Genomic DNA, 11,808 nt, shown 5'->3' with positions numbered 1-11,808 from the left:
GCAGGAACAAAAGCCTTCTTCTCTTTCTGCTTCAGAATATTGTTTTTTTCTGGGGACATCAAGAACTGAACAGGTCCCAGCCAGTCATTATAGGGCCGGGATTTCCTCAGGTGTGTCTATCACTTAGGTCACACCAGCCAGACCACTGACTGGGGCTCCTTACTTGGCTAATAAAGTTTTTTTCTTAAGGTGTCATGGCTCAAAATTAAGTTTTGTCCTTAACCATGAAAAGTCCTAAGATTTTATCAGAAGGTATTTGAAGTAGACTTCTTAAACATCTAAAATTTTAAAAATTTATTTTATTGAAGTACAGGTGATTTACAATGTTGTATAATCTCTGCTGTACAGCAAAGTAGCAAAGCGATTCAGTTATATATGTATGTATGTATATTCTTTTTCATATTATTTTCCATTACGATTTAATCCCAGGGTGCTGAATGTAGTTCCCTGTGCTGTATAGGAGGGCTTTATTGTTTATCCTTTCTATACACAATAGCTTGTATCTGACCCCAGACTTCCAGTCTGTCCCTTTCCCACCCCCTTGGTGACCACGAGCCTGTTCTCTATGTCTATGAGTCTGCTTCTATTTTGTAGATAAGGTCATTTGTGCCATTATTTTAGAATTTACATATAAGTGATATCATATGATATTTGTCTTTCTCTGTCTGACGTACTTCATTTAATATGATAATCTCTAGGTCCATCCATGTGGCTGCAAATGGCATTATCTCATTCTTTTATATGTTGAGTAATATTTTATTTTATTGAGTAATATTATATATATATATACACACACAATAAATGGATTAAGAAGATGTGATCTTCTTAATCCATTCATGTCAGACTTCTTAAACATTTAAGGGCGTGGCCAAGATGAATGAAATGGTCCTGAAGATGACTTGGATTCCAGCACCGAAAATCTGAGGGCAGGGATATGAGGAGCCACTTGTGGTAACCTCGGGTTTTCCTGCGTCCATAACTTTCTCAGCATTGCTTGCAGCAAGTCTGAACCAGCTGCAGAGAAGTCATCGGTTCCTTTCAGGCGGTTGTACAGTAGCTAAACTGTTTAATGCAAGCGACACAGAAATTAAGACAGAGGGCTCAATGTCTTCTATCAGAGAATAAGCTTTGCTTTGTATTGAGACCCAAATTGACCTCAAAGTCTTTGCTGCTCGATGCATGAAAATAAGTAGATTTGAAGAAAAACACAGGGAAAAAACTTTCCATTTTTTTCACTAAGTTAAGGGTACCTTTAATTTCATTCAGCATTGAACTTTATCAAGGTTTTTTTTTTTTTTTTGCCTCCATTACGTCATGTTTTAGGAACTCGGGAGTTCGATGATTATAAATCTCAGAACAATGAGCGGATGGAAGAACAAATGGAACATTAAAAAGTCATACAGGTTATTGCCACTGGCTATTTAAAGAATTTATGAGTCAAGCCTATTTGACTGCTACAGAGGCCATATGCAAATACCTTAAGGCCAGATACATTCCTGGTTCATGGGCGCAGTAGAATGTCCTGGGATACACAGGTGCCTCTGTCCATCATGTGCTCCTGCATGGCCAGTCAGACTACACCTGGGCGTCCACATGCCTACGTGCTTAGGGGTGATGGGCTTTTCACCAAGACACCTGGGCATTCAGATTTTGATCCTGGTGAGCTGGAAGAAAGAGCAAAAACACAAGAACTGGGGGTGAAGCAGAGAGAGGTTAATGCAAGGGAAATCCTCCTGTGAGTTTTGGAGTCAGTGTTAGGGTCACAGTCTGCTCTAGAAGTTACTTACCATGTGTGTGCCTTGGTGTTCCCACCTGCAAAATGGGCTCTTATGAGGACCTGTGATGTCACATGTAAAGTGCCCAGCACAGCAAAGGAAGCTGTTATTAAACAGTAACTAAATTAAATAGAGCACCATATTCAGTTGCTGGACTGTAGCCCACCAAGCTCCTCTTTCCATGGAATTCTCCAGGCAAGAATGCTGGAGTGGGTAACCATTCCTTTCTCTTGGGAATCTTCCCGATCCAGGGATCAAACTTTGGTCTCCTGCATTGCAAGTAGATTCTTGCTGCATGAACCCTCAAGGAAACCCAATGCAGGATAAATTAAACAGGGCACCATATTCAGTCACCAGAGCAGGTGAGAGGTACCACCCCCTGGCTCCAAAGATCAGAATTCTTGGTAGAGATTAAGCAAGCAACACTTCTAGTACCTCAGTTCCCCTGGGTGTGGAATAAACCTAGGTCGCCAGCATCACAGGGGTTCCTAGGAGGCTCCCCTGAACTGTCGAGAGGCTGATCTGCAGAAAAGTCCTTTGTGTTCCCAAACAGGTCCCAGGAAGCGAGCTCCTTTGCAGATGAACGTGGTGAGCCTCAGAGCAAGGCCTGGCTGACAAAGAGGCTGCCCCTGAGGGCCAAGGACAGCAGGGTCTTTGTTCTTTGACTCCATCAGGGCCTGGGCCCTAAACTGGACAGTAATTCTGCCTTGTCCTTCCTTTGGCCTCACTTTCCTTAGAAGCCACAGCTGTTGGGATCAGGCAAGAGCACATGCCCTTGGGGTCCTGGTGCCCCCGACTCTGTGGGTTGCAAACACCTTCTTCTCACCTCTGGGCTGAAATGATGGTGGAAGGGGAGCGAGCAGTAAGTGCCCCCATCCCTCCAAGTAGACTTCCGTTCTAGCCAACTGTAGAGGGTGGAATGGGGGTGCTCCCAAAAGATGTGTCCAAGTCCCAACCCCAGGTAGCTGGGAGATGCCCTGATTTGGAAATAGGGTCTTGGCAGATGCAGTTGAGGGTCTGGAGGGGAGAGGCAATCATCGTGGATTTCGGGGGGCCCTAGTAGCTCAGACGATAAAAAATCTGCCTGCAATGTGGGAGACCCAGGTTCTATCCCTGGGTTGAGAAGATCCCCTGGAGGAGGGTATGGCAACCCACTCCAGAATTCTTGCCTGGAGAATTCTATGGACAGAGGAGCCTGGAGGGCTACAGTCCATGGGGTCGCAGAGAGTCAGACATGATTGAGCAGCTAACACTTTTAACACTTGAATCCAATGACTAGAGTCCTCAGGGAGAAAGGAGAGACAGGCTTGACACTCGGAGAAATGCAGGGAAAAGGCAGATGTAGAGACGGGAAGACATAGATGCAGCCCTAAGGCACAGGATGCCCGGGGCCCTGGGAAGCCAGAAGAGGCAGGACACAGCTGCCCTGGAGCCCCAGGAGGGACACAACTCTAGCTGGACCCTGACTTTCCTCCAGAACTTCTGGCCTCCAGATCTGGGAGAAAATACACTTCTATTGTTTTAAGCCCCCCACTCTGTGGCAGTTCATTATGACAGCCCCAGAAAACCATCACTCCAGTGCCAGGTGCTTCCTGAGTCCATGTGGTGAACCTGCTGTGTGAAGTTCAGAGGTGTCGCTTGTGTCCCTCCGGGGTATGGAATGAGGGCAAGCAGGCTCCTGTTTCTGCATCGGAGTGGTTGCACCTTTCTGGGGAGCAGCAGAAGGCCAGCTGGTGTCCCGGAGGCAGCCAAGGGTCAGGCCTTGGCAGGAGCACGGTGCCTGTCAGAGGTAACAGCGGGAGCAGGGCTGGCAGGCACATCCCTGTTAGCATCAGTGATGCGTTCACACTTTGACATTTGGTCCAGTGAGCTCTGTGAGTCTGGAGGGTGGCAGGGACTGTTGCATCCAGCCAAGCAAGATGATCACCTCTGCATGCATCCCCCGATCTCTTCAAGTCCGAGGTAATTTTAGCAAGTGGTTTCCCAAGAAAGACCCCTGTGTTGTTCAGCATTGTGTTTACAGCCATTCAAGAGAGGACTGTTCTTTTGAACAATACTCTTATTATTTTTCTATTTGGGGAAACTGAAGATGGGGAAGTGTGTTAAAAAGTGTTAGTCACTTAGTCAAGTCCGATTCTTTGTGACCCCATGGACTGTAGCTCACCAGGCTCCTCTCCATGGAATTTTCCAAGCAGGAATACTGGAATGGGTAACCATTCCCTTCTCCAAGGGATCTTCCTGACCCAGGGATCAAACCCAGGTCTCCTGCATTGCAGGCAGATTCTTCACTGTCTAAGCCACCAGGGAAGCCCAAAGATGGGGAGGGACTTCTCTAAATAGTAGAGGACGATGCTGGTAAGCAATCACAGTGGTAGGTAGGAGAATAATAATCTGTGCCTAGTGAAGGCGATGGCACCCCACTCCAGTGTTCTTGCCTGGAAAATCCCATGGACGGAGGAGCCTGGTGGGCTGCAGTCCATGGGGTGGCTAAGAGTCGGACACGACTGAGCGACTTCACTTTCACTTTTCACTTTCATGTGTTGGAGAAGGAAATGGCGACCCACTCCAGTGTTCTTGCCTGGAGAATCCCAGGGATGGGGGAGCCTGTTGGGCTGCTGTCTATGGGGTCGCACAGAGTCGGACACGACTGAAGCGACTTAGCAGCTGCAGCAGCAGCAGAGAATATTCCAGAGGCAGAGCTGTGAAGGATGCCTGGCTGTGGGCAGTGTTTGCAAACAGCCTAATCATTTCCAAAATGTTTTCACAAACATTTTCTTATCCAGGCTTAGCAACCCTGTGAGATAGTTTTCTGACACCAAACTGCATCAACTTCCCATTAAAAAAAAAAAAAAGTGCTTCTTTTTCCCCTTTAGAAAAGTTGTTTTGGGCTACTGAGATGGCACACAGGATCTGCCATGGTGGGAAGTGATTGGAGATGGATTTTCCGCAGGTGTGAATTGAGCAGAAGGGTGATTCTCAGCAGGAGGTCACAGAATACCCTGGAGGCAGAGCTCTAAGATACTTGGCTGTGGAATACACCCCCGAATAAATACTCCGCCCGCAGATAGGTGGCGCTAGTGGTAAAGAATCTGCCTGCCAATGCAGGAGACAAAAAAGTCCCGGATTCCACTCCTGGGCGGGGAAGATTCCCTGGAGGAAGGCATGGTAATCCACTCCAGTATTCTTGCTGGAAAATCCCATGGACAGAGGAGCCTGGTGGGCCATAGTCCATAGGGTTGCAAAGAGTTGGACATGACTGAAGTGACTTAGCAGTCAAGCACACACCACAGACAAAAAGCCGTCAGGAGACAGGAGATTTGGGGGTCTGAAGTGGCCCTGTCTATCATCCACGTCAAGGAGTAAGTGGGGAGTTCTGGGTCCTGACAGCCCCTGTCTGTCTCTTCCCTGTGCGGTCCAGTCTCCACCCACAGAACTGAAGGTGGAAATACTCTCTTCCCTATTTAGCCCTGGGGAAAATGATTTACTAATCGGATTTGGGGTGCTCTGCATCTTATCCTCACCAGGTCCCACCTTGTCCTGTGGCCTTTGTTCTGTCCCTTGTTAGTGCTCCTTTCTGCAAGGTGACCCCACTCCACCCCAGCTGACCCAAGGTGGAGTAGCCGGGGGCAAGTTGCTGACTTGCTAATCTAAGTTCCCATCTGGCCTATGAAAGCACCACACAGCTGCACCCGGGTAGGAGAAGCAAGGACAATATTTTTTGAAAGAAACAAACCCAAAAGACGCCTGATTGGGGTGCCTATTTTTATTCCTCTGAGCTGGAAGCTAAAAGGCCTCAGGTCATCCTTTCTCGTCCTAAATCTCATCGGATGAGCGCTAGGTTTTCCAGGGCACACGGCTAAGCAATTTTCTTAAGCTGGGCTGCTTCTCTGAGCTCCATGTCCTCACTTGGTGACACAGGGGACAGCATAACAGGGGGAGGGGTCGAGAGCATCGCTCCCAAGGACGCATCAGCTCAGTGTAGTGGCTGGAGAGACACATTTAACGCTCTCAGAATAAAGGCTTAATTTAAGACTTATCACTTCAACCCAACCAGTGTTTAACAGGGTTCTGGAAAATGCCAAGTGCAGAGGCAGAAGAACATGAGTAGATGTGATCCCAAGAACCAAGCAACTTATAAATGGAGGGTAGAGAAAGACCCAGTTCTTTTACAAGTGCCCTTTTCCTACCTCCTGCCCCCTGCGCTGCCACGCAGGGCATGTGGGATCTTAGTTTCCCAACCAAGGATGAAATCTGAGACCTCTGCATTGGAGGTGTAGAGTCTTAACCACTGGACCACCAGGGAAGCTCCATCAGTGCCTTATAATGGAAGTGCCGGGTGCACAGACACAGAGGAGAAGAGGCAAAAGGAAAGGCTTTAGGGAGGGGTTACAGAGCTTACTCGATGGACATGAGTTTGCATAAGCTCCAGGGGTTGGTGATGGACAGGGAAGCCTGGTGTACTGCAGTCCATAGGGTCGCAAAGAGTTGGACACGACTGAGTGACTGAACTGAACTCAACAGAGCTTACTTAACAGGCTGTGTTGTCACTGTTTACTTGTCAGTCCCATGCAGTAGGCTGAGCCCCTTGAAGGAAAATCTGTTTTTATAGAGAGGATCTTCCCACACTCCTGTGCTAAATATGGTGCCTGAATAAATTACGGGGCTGAATAAATGTTTGCTGAGTTAACAAAGGAATGAATAAGTGAGCAGATAAAGGGGAGATGAAAGTAAAATCATTCTGAACAAAAGAAAGATTTACAAAAGATCTCGGATGGCAGCTTTGAAGCTGAAATCTATCTCTGTTGCCAGTGTTAGATTTTGAGCAAACGAGTGAGAGTCTGTGTGTGTGTGTGTGTGTGTTTGAAAGAGAAATTTGCCAGTAGCATGGAGAGTGTCTTGGAAGAGGAAAGACTTGGAGGAGGGGGAAGCCAATTAAGATATGGATAGCTTTGCCTCTCCAGATTGAAATGAAATATTTTAGAAATATGTAAGGCCGGATGATAGCTTTTGCAGATCTGTCTTCTTGGCATGAAGTTTTCCCAGGTTGGGAGTGATGCAATGATATTAGCTCAAAACTACGGGATGACTGCCAGTGCTCAATGAAGAAACTGTGCCTGTAGGGTAACCTATATTTTTTGTACTTTTCCAGGCCGGAAACTTTGCCAGATGGTCCACGTCAGGAGAAACTGTCACGCCTTGCAAGGTTGTCTTTTACCCTTTTACTGCCAAATGAGAAAGTGATCTCTTCCAGAAGTGGAAGAGACCTGACACGTCCCAGGATCTGGCCAAAGTAGAAAGTGTATATGCCAAGGTGGGCAGGGCCACCAGAGAATCAGAACTCAGCGCTCTCGTTGTTGTTTAGTCACTAAGTTGTGTCCAACTCTTTTACAACCCCGTGTACTATAACCCACCAGACTCCTTCATCCATGGGATTTCCCAGGCAAGAATACTGCGAGTGGGTTGCCATTTTTTTCTTCAGGGGACCTTCCTGACCCAGGGATCAAACCTGCACCTTCTGCCTTGGCAGGAGGATTCTTTACCACGGAGCCACCAGGGAAGCCTAAGTGCTCTCAGCACAGCCTAAATATTTCACTGACCTTGAGATTTAGTAATGTTCAAAGGAGTCGTTCAGACTTACCTCCTGTTCATTTCACTGTTGTGGGCAAGAGGTTGGGCTCAGCAGGCTGAAATGTTAGCCAAGACAATCGCTTGCCTCCCAGTGTCCTTTCTGCAATGACCCTTCCTTTCATCCATACCCCCGATCCTCTTAGGTGTCAACAGCTTCCTGATCTTTTCTTGAGATGACTCTTGATAGAGCGCTAAGATGGATGGAGAAGATGTGGTCAGAGGGACCAGTAACCGTGTCCCCAGCTCAGGTTAGTCCTGTCGGGGAAGATATAACGGGCCAGAGGGTCTGTGTCCAGGTTGTGGATGCCACACCCTGTTGTCAGCCAGAGGTGACCACCAGGAATGGCAGTTTCAGACTCAGGCTCCTAGTGGGGACTCAGCTGAGCTACCCAAAGGAACCAGAGTGTCTTGCTGTGGATGCCAGAGCTCAGCCATCCTCTGTCTCCATTCCAAAGGCATCTGATAAATGGCCTATACAAAGCACCCATCGGGGCTTCCATCCCAAGTAAGAGGGACACAGACGCTCCTCAAGCTAGGGACTCAGTCAAGGTGTTTCAGAGACTCTCATAATATGACCTTAGAGAGTCTGTCTGAGGAAGAGAGCCGGTGGGCACTGGAAGGCAGGAGCAGCAGGATGGTCTTTGCTGGGGCACTGCTGCTGCGCCAGGCCTGTCCTTTGCTCTGCTTGTCTCACACACACACACACACACACACACACACACATACTACTGCACACACACACACTAATGCACGCACACACCCTACTTCCAAGGAAGCATCTTTCAAGAAAGGATGTTTGGTCTTCATCCTCTCCTCCTGCTCACCTTGGGTAGAGAATACATCATCATGATGGAAAGCAGCAAGACAGAAGGAACCTATGTCCCTAATGATGAGACCAGAGGCCACCTGAATCCACATTCAGGTGGTCTTGGGGGAGTCGGCAGTTGACAGTGATCAGGGAAGTGTCATTCCCACCCTGGACTTTCCTGGACTTGATTCATGTGCAAGGGACACAGACTTCTATCTTGTCAAGGCACTTTTACTTTGGGCTTTTGGTCAATGGCAGCCAAACCTGATCCCGATATACTTTTCCTCCGCTCACCTTTATGCCTCACCCAGCGTCTGACACATAATAAGAACTCCGTGCACGTGTGTTAAAATGACTGGATCTCTCTGCTTAACTGCAGCATGGTGTTCAGTGCTGTTTCTTATAGATTTTGGATATCTGCCCAATGGAACTGATTTTAAAACAATCAAACACACCATACCTTATGCATCTAGAGTGTTGCTCCCTTCCCGAGTCTATTCACCTTGGGAATCTGTTCATGTATCTTGCTGATACTGCTTAAAGATACTGTTCATGTATCTTTTTTCTTTTTTTAAACCACCTTCTGTCACTGTACATGCACAAGGTTTCACTGGAGACTTATCCCTGGTTTTGCTGTTGGGATTGTGTGACCCAAAACTGGACACTGAGCCCTCTGGATCAAAAGACTGGTTCAGGGATGGGCATGTGATCTAGGTCAGGCTTGTGGGATCTAGCCCAACCAGGGATTGAACCTGTGTCCCTTGCTTTAGCAGGTGGATTCTTAACCACTGGGCCACCAGGGAAGTCCACGTGAGGATTTCTACAATTTGGATTTTTCAAGAAAGTAATTTTATATGTGAAAAAAATTTTCATTTAAGTATAAATATACATACAAAGCACACAAATTATAAGTGTATGACTTAGTAAATTCATCAGTCTCTTTTGATCTATAGTGTGGCCTTTATCCTGTTTTTTTTTCCATTGTACTTTGATAAACAATGTATTTGTCATGCAGCATTTCCCATGATGAATGCTTGGCTGATAATTTCCCCCTTGGTGTCATTTAACATGTTGCTCTGTTCTCTATTTCCTGTAAATTTGTGGTTGCATGTAGAGCCTTATCAGATGAGGTCAATTCTGGGGTGAGACCACTTCATAAGTGCTGTTGTTTACTGGGTTGTCTCTTTCTCCCAGCATCTTTTAAGGTGGATGTGATTTTTACAAACAGGCAAGAGCCAGTTCCTAGATGAACCTAGTAAGCAGGGTAGGTGATCATGTTGGAAAATGATGGTTTGAGTTGAAAAACAAGGTGTGATCAAGTAATGAATGATTTTCTTGTGTGACTGGTAAACTGGCCTTGAAGGGAACTCTAAAACAGTTCCAAAAATGTGCTCTGCCCTGGCAGCGTCAAATGTACAGCCACCCAGGGTGACTAATGGGAACGGAACAACAGTGACATTGATGGAGAAACTGTATGTTGGCTATAAAACCAGCCTTGTTGTGTGGGTGGACGTGCGTGCTGTCCCTCTCTAGTCATTAGCTCTTCTTAAGAACCCCCAAAGGTCTCAGTGTGTATCACACTTGTGCTTCGAAGTTGGAGCTCTCGCTGAAACGCCAGATCCGCTTGGCTTAGTTCCATTGCACAGCCTGGACGTGTTGACAAGATGCTGCTGGGTCCCACCCAGCCCCTCCCCAGTCCTGGCGTGTGTCTCATCTGCATTACTCGGCGAGAATGTGGTCAGGGCACTGCAGAAGTCAACAAAAAACGAGGAAGCTCGGAGAGGCTCCTGCGCCGATCAGACCAAGGGCAGGGGGCCTAGCCCAGGGCCGTGGGCGCCGGCAAAGCCGGAAGGCCCCAGCTGTTCTGATGCCTCGCAGACTTCCCAGTTTCAAGTCAGCGGAACTCCCGCGGGTCTCGGCTCACCGCCGGTTTTTTTTTTTTGTTTGTTTCGGCCACCTCCGCTGGGCTACTCGCGGGCCCCGCCCCTTACTCAAGACACGCCCCCTGACGCAACCCTGGGCGGGGCCAGGAGCCTTTGGCCCGCAGCGCTTCTGGGCGAACACCGGCTCGGAGCGCCGCCCACGTCCGCCGGCCTGGAGTCGGCGCCTGCGCAGTTCGGCTGGGTCCCCGTTGTCAGCCCTCCCCCCTCCCTAGCAACCGTCCTCGCGCCCGCCTCCGCCCCTCGGCCGCCTTCGCGCACGCGCTCCCCTTCCGGCCTCCCGGCCCCGCCCTCCCCGTCACCCGTAACAACCACTCGAGCCGCGCCGGGCCCCTCCCGCTCCCGCCCCCGCCGCCCCCCCCGGCCCACTCCCCGGAACCGGCGGCGGAGCTGCGGCCGGCCGGCAGTGGAACGGCGACGGCGCCACGGAGCCGCCGGCATGAGCGCCCTCGGTCGCCCCGCGTCCCAGGCCCGGCTTTTCTGACGAGAGGTAAGCGCGCGTCTCCGCGGCGGGCTCCGAGCGCGCCCCCCGGCCCGGCCCCTGCGGGCGGCGCGGGGCTCTCGCGGCCGCCTCCCCGCCTAGCCCACCTTTCCCCGGCCCCTCGGCTCTGCTCGGCTCGCCTCAGCTCCGCGGCAGGGGTCGAGAGCGGGCCTTCCTTTCGCCCCGTGTTCCCCCCGACCCCCGTGAGGCTCCTACAGTATTGGGTCGCCCCCTCCTCGCCCCCATCACCTCCGATCTTCCCACCCCGGAGACCCCCTTTTCCTGGGGGAAGCGGAGTTTGGGTTCCCAGCCGGCCCCCGTGGTGCATCTCCCCGGGTCTCCCTGGGACTGGGGGCCCCAGAAACCGCGGCGCCGGGACCCCCCCCGCTCCCGCCCCGGCCCCCGCCAGATGGAGCCGAGGGCCCGGCCGCCCCTCCAGCCTGTTTGGGGTGGACTCGTTGAGTCCGGCCATTGGCTAATTTTAAAGCACCAATTGTCATGCAATAGAGGGCTGCCCTGGTCCACGGTGCCGCTTGGCCGTTGTAACTCCGGATTCCCACGTAGGACGTTGGTTTAGACCAGAGCATCCGAAGCTGGGAACTGGCAGGAGTTCAGAAGCTCGGGAATTACCAGGTTCTTGAGCGTAGTCGCTTCGGATTCTGCCAGGCAGTGGAATCCCGAATGGATGTTACGGGAGTCTTAACTGCGCATTCCTCTTTTTTTTTTTTTTTTAAACATTCTCTCCCCAGCCCTACAACCCCTTTATATACCCAGTAAGTATCCTCTCTTTCTGTGGGAGATACCCTAAAATTAAATTTTACTAGTTAAAAATTTAAAAGGTTATCGAATTCCTGCTGTGTACCAGCATTATCAGGTTGGCAAAACTAAACAGAACTCTATCCCAGCGCACCAGGACCTGCCAGTCCCAGAATCAAGATTAATGACAGCATTCCAGTTGATTGTGGTGGATTCAGGAGTTTTGGCTCTGAGTCTCCTGATTTTAAGACTTCCCAGACGGAAGTGGCTCAGGCGGTAAAGCATATGCCTACAATGCGGGAGACCCCGGTTCGATGCCTGGGTCAGGAAGATCTTACGGAAGAAGGAAATGGCAACCCACTCCAGTACTCTTGCCTGGAAAATCCCATGGATGGAAGAGCCTGGTAGGCTACAGTCCAT

The 11,808-nt window shown here is 49.8% G+C and overlaps 1 protein-coding gene and 1 long non-coding RNA gene across 3 annotated transcripts in view; one reads left to right on the top strand and one right to left on the bottom strand.

Moving 5' to 3' along the window:
• Positions 1–285: 285 nt before the first annotated feature.
• LOC132343115 (uncharacterized) lies at positions 286–10,455 on the bottom strand. The gene is made up of 3 exons (XR_009491801.1): positions 7,414–10,455; positions 1,478–1,664; positions 286–1,062 (listed from the first exon to the last, which is right to left on the bottom strand). It is a non-coding gene; the product is annotated as an uncharacterized lncRNA (long non-coding RNA).
• A 101-nt stretch (positions 10,456–10,556) lies between these two features.
• Positions 10,557–11,808, top strand: part of SEC14L1 (SEC14 like lipid binding 1) — a 47,775-nt gene continuing 46,523 nt past the window's right edge. For both annotated transcript variants that reach the window (XM_059877968.1, NM_001101975.2), the window contains 1 exon segment: positions 10,557–10,641. The gene's annotated coding sequence lies outside the window, so the exon portion shown is untranslated.

The sequence above is a fragment of the Bos taurus genome, chromosome 19 (genome assembly GCF_002263795.3).
Source record: "Bos taurus isolate L1 Dominette 01449 registration number 42190680 breed Hereford chromosome 19, ARS-UCD2.0, whole genome shotgun sequence".
NCBI lineage: Eukaryota > Metazoa > Chordata > Mammalia > Artiodactyla > Bovidae > Bos > Bos taurus.
The sequence above is the reverse complement of the archived record's forward strand: the minus strand, read 5'-3'. Positions and strand labels throughout refer to the sequence as shown.